Here is a 4813-nt window from a genome sequence, read left to right on the forward strand (position 1 = left end):
AATCACATGGGGTTAATAATCCTTTCCCTTGGGTTACTCTCTCTCCCACGCACGCATTGTCTTACACAATTTAGTTTTTAAGGAATGCAATTTAATAAAATTACTCGAATTCTACCTTGAAAAGTCTAGAAAAAGGAATTACGCAGTCAAAACAACCCCATCAAATCCGACTTGGTATTTTTCTCCAACCTGCACACAGCTACGGTCTTCCAGTAGCTTTTATGCCTTCCCATTTTTTGCATATTTCATACCTTTGTAGGTATGAAAAATGTTTTGTAAACTTAATATCACTTTTATACATTTAGAATTGTTTATATATGAATACAACTGAGCAGCAAGCATTATCCCAAAGAATTAAGACTCGTTTTTTTTGTTGTTTTTTTTTTTTATAAATAGCAATAATATTTAATCCAATTTTATTAATCTCAGGAAAAGCAATGGATTTGATTGCAGATTTAAAAAAAATATTGCAATCTCATTTGTTCAAAAAGGGTTTTGTTTACTCGACTCCTAAATTTCAGCTCTATGTTTACACGTGTAACCATAAAGAAATGTCTCATGTCACCAGGGGTCTCATGCATAAAGCGTGCGTGCGCACAAAAAATGTGCGGCGCCATATTTTACGCACAAGTCAGCATGTATAAAAATTAACTTTGAGTCAAAGTTTGCGTAAATATATGAACACTTTTTCGCTGGCGTGAAAATGTGCGGCCGCCACGCAAACTTTTTCTTTGGACAATATCAAACTACAAAGCGTCAAAACTCACTTAAATACACTGAAGTCTGACTACATTCAATGTTATTTAGACCAGGAAGCACCAAATCCGATGTTTTTCATGATTTTAATATCTTATTGTTTGAACGTAAACGAACAATAAGCTAACACGCACACAAAGTAAATAAAAATAAAAGTATGTGAAAACCTCGCTCGAATCTAAATAGTACTTTTCCTCAGTTTTTGTCTCATAAAAATGTAACGCATTGGTCAGTGAGCCGAAGTACATGGAATTCTTCTTTCATTCTCACTGAAAGAAGAAAACATGGTTGGATCAACAGATTAACTCAAACCTCCTGATTAAAAATAATCAACAGGTTTGATTATTTTTAAGGCGATCAAGATGTGTATGCAATCACACGCAAATTGTAATTGTGGAGCGTTTTGGCTCCGGTGGAGAACATACCCAATGGACTCAGAGGGAGGGATTGGTCAGAGATCATATTGATCTGCTGGGAAATGTTGAAGATGGTTTATGAGCGTTTAGATTAACCCAGACTGTTCATCCTGGATGTCTGAGCAAAACTTAAAGAAGGAGCCGTGATGTACCGGTACCGGTCCAGCTGCAGTCATCCTTCAGTTGAGCCATGCCCGCTTTGTGAATGCGCCTTATGGAATAAAGCATCTCTATTCTGTAAATGTACAACTCATGCACAAGATTCTGCTATTTAGAACAAACACCCACATTCCCCACTCAAAGAACTCTCTGACACGCTGTCTGTCTTTAAATCCCGGCTGAAGGCGCTACTGTTCAAACAGGTATTTGCGCGATCTTAATTTGGATTTTTCTTTCTTTAAAATGTATTTTTATTTTTGTGAGGTGACATTATTTGCCTTCAAAGCACCTTATAAATAAAATATGTAATTATTATTATTATCAATACTTGCACTGCTCCAAACAAGGAAGATGCCATGGTTATTGCTTCAAGCGCAAACTTTCGGGTATTTATACTAATTTGCATATGTATTGATGGGTGGCGACAGGGCGGACCAGCAGCTGCGCTCTATTTCCCGTAAATTAGGATTTATAATTTTCTTATAGGTACCTTGTTTCATTTCAATGAGTTCAATATTTGGGCTTTCACCCAGGCTTCAACTTTCCATTTGGTGGATTTACTGGTATGTTTTGGGACACTGTCCAGTTGCAGAATACAACTTCAGCTGAGCTTCCACCCCACAGAGCACCCTTCTCCTGTGCCTCTCTTCCTCACAGGCATAGAATGTCTATAAGATGTTATGGAGCTGAAGAGACACAAGGGCCTCAAAATTTTACAATGACGGCTTGAAGATAAAACATTTATCCCTGCACTAAGAATAGAGAAGGGATACAAGGATGGGGGAGATGTGTTCATCAAGATAACCTACAGTATCTATATAACTATAAAAATGAACATCAGCCTCTAGTTTTCACCTTAGTGAAACAAAATCTTATGCAAGTTTGACCAGATGAAGACAGAATACACCTGCAAAAGAAAGCAGCAAGCAAGAAAAAGCTAATCGAAATGTCTCATGTCACCAGGTGATGAGTCTGAGCATTAATGTAGCTGTCACACGGTTCATCTAATTAGTGCTGCCATGGCATGTTGTAAGATTGCTCAGAGGAGGGAGCGGGCAGGAAAGCAATGGTTGATGGGAATAAGGACCAAGACCAAAAGTGTGCAAAATAGCGAGAGGTGTGTCTAAAGTAACATCTAGATTTTATAGAAACAGGGTCAACATGCAGTCATCTTCATCATTTTAATGTAGATGTCAAAAAGCACCTATATTTAATACCTTCACTCAATTGGTCAACTCTTTACGCCAGTAGATTGCTCTCCATGGTCAGTTAACCATGGTTTACCATTAAATTGTGTGTTAGCACCTGTGTACGTGAGAGTGTGTAGCCTGCTTGACATCTGCTAATTTATGAGATAATTAAGCACTGTCGGAATGAACACTCAAAGAAATGAGATGAGAAACAACCTTCAGGATGAACAAGGAGGCTATCAGTTGGTTGCTGTAACAAAATGTAACAGGATGTAGAGGAGGTACCAATGACGGCATCTCTCTATAATATGTTCAGCTATAACATCACCAACAGACACACACACCCTGGCCAAAAAAAGTCACCACCAAATAATAAAACAAATAAAAAAAGTTACACACTAGTATTTCGCTGGACTGCCTTTAACTTTGAGTATAGCACTTACTTGCTGTGAAGTTGCTTCCATAAGCTTCTGCAATGTCCCCAGATTTGTTGCCATCCAGAGTTGCATTAACTTTTGTATTGATGATGGGAGAGTCTGACCAGCAGCAGCAACCTCAGATCTTAGGGCTGCCCCACAGAGTGCCTGAGACATGATGGGAGCATCACTTCTTCTGCCTCTCTTCTTACCCTGATGTGCCGGTCACCAGGGCTGGACTTAGGAGGGTGTGGGCCTCTGGGCTTGAGCCAAGGTCCGGGCCTTACTTCACTACTTAATCATCATTATACAGTAATTAATATAATATATAATTTATATATATATAACCCCTGATTTCCTTCCCTTTGGGTGGTCGGTGCTTGGTCGTGACTTGTGGAACCGATCCAATCCACAAACCTTACCTACCTACAAGGTCACAAAAATCAGCCACTGTCCACCATGAGAGAGGGCTGATGGACAGTCCCAACCACCAGGTCATCTCTCCATGGAAGGTTTAGAACAGTCACTCCATGACTGACAACTTTTTTGTTATATTTTGCACACACACCCACAAACAAATTTCAGCAAGTCAAATTTTTAAAGATCGGTGATCGGCCAGAAAATTGCTACCGGTACACCTTTAATGAATGTAAAGATAATGGGGTATATGCCATAGACATAATATAAGGATAGACCCTCAGTCAACAAATAAGGCAAGTCCTGAGAAGCCAGCTCAATGGCAAGAACAAGATCTGTGCGATAAACAGCTATGCCTTATCAGTAATCAGATACCCTGCAGGAATAATTAGCTGGCCAATGGAAGAGATAAAGGCCACGGATGTTAAGACTCGGAAGCTACTAACCATGCATGGAGGGTTCCACCCCAAATCCAGCACCCTGAGACTGTACACAAGCCGTAAGGAAGGAGGCAGAGGACTAGTGAGTGTGAGAGCCACTGTCCAGGATGAAACATCCAAGATCCATAAATACATCAAGGACAAAGCCTCAACGGACGATGTGCTCAGCGAATGTCTCAGGCAATGGGGAACAGAGGACGAGGTGCTGGAGGAACCATCATGGGAGGACAAGCCCCTACATGGGATGTACCACCGACAAATAACTGAAGTGGCTGATATCAGGAAATCCTACCAATGGCTGGAGAAAGCTGGACTCAAGGACAGCAAAGAGGCCCTCATCCTGGCCGCCCAGGAACAGGCCCTAAACACCAGAGCAATAGAGGCTCAGATCTACCACACCAGACAAGACCCAAGGTGTAGGTTGTGCAAGGAGGCCTCTGAGACAGTCCAGCACATAACAGCAGGGTGCAAGATGCTGGCAGGGAAAGCGTACATGGAACGACATAACCAAGTGGCGGGCATAGTGTACAGGAACATCTGTGCAGAATATGGACTGGAAGCCCCGAGATCAAAGTGGGGAACACCCCCAAAGGTGGTGGAGAATGACCGAGCTAAGATCCTGTGGGACTTCCAGATCCAGGCAGACAAGATGGTAATGGCAAACCAACCGGACATTGTGGTGGTGGATAAAGAACAGAGGAAAGCCGTTGTGGTGGATGTAGAAATACCAAGTGACCACAACATCAGGAAAAAGGAGAAACTGGAGAAATACCAGGGCCTCAGAGAGGAACTGGAGAAGGCCTGGAAGGTGAAGACCACAGTGGTGCCTGTGGTCATCGTGGCCCTCGGGGCAGTCACCCCCAAACTGGAGCAGTGGCTCAAACAGATCCCAGGAACAACATCAGACATCTCAGTCCAGAAATGTGCAGTTCTAGGCACAGCCAAGATACTGCGCAGAACCCTCAAGCTCCCAGACCTCTGGTAGAGGACCCGAGCTCAGAGGATGAAAGAGAGACCAC

This window comes from Poecilia mexicana, unplaced genomic scaffold, assembly GCF_051168715.1.
Source record: "Poecilia mexicana isolate PSO_F unplaced genomic scaffold, ASM5116871v1 scaffold_17, whole genome shotgun sequence".
NCBI lineage: Eukaryota > Metazoa > Chordata > Actinopteri > Cyprinodontiformes > Poeciliidae > Poecilia > Poecilia mexicana.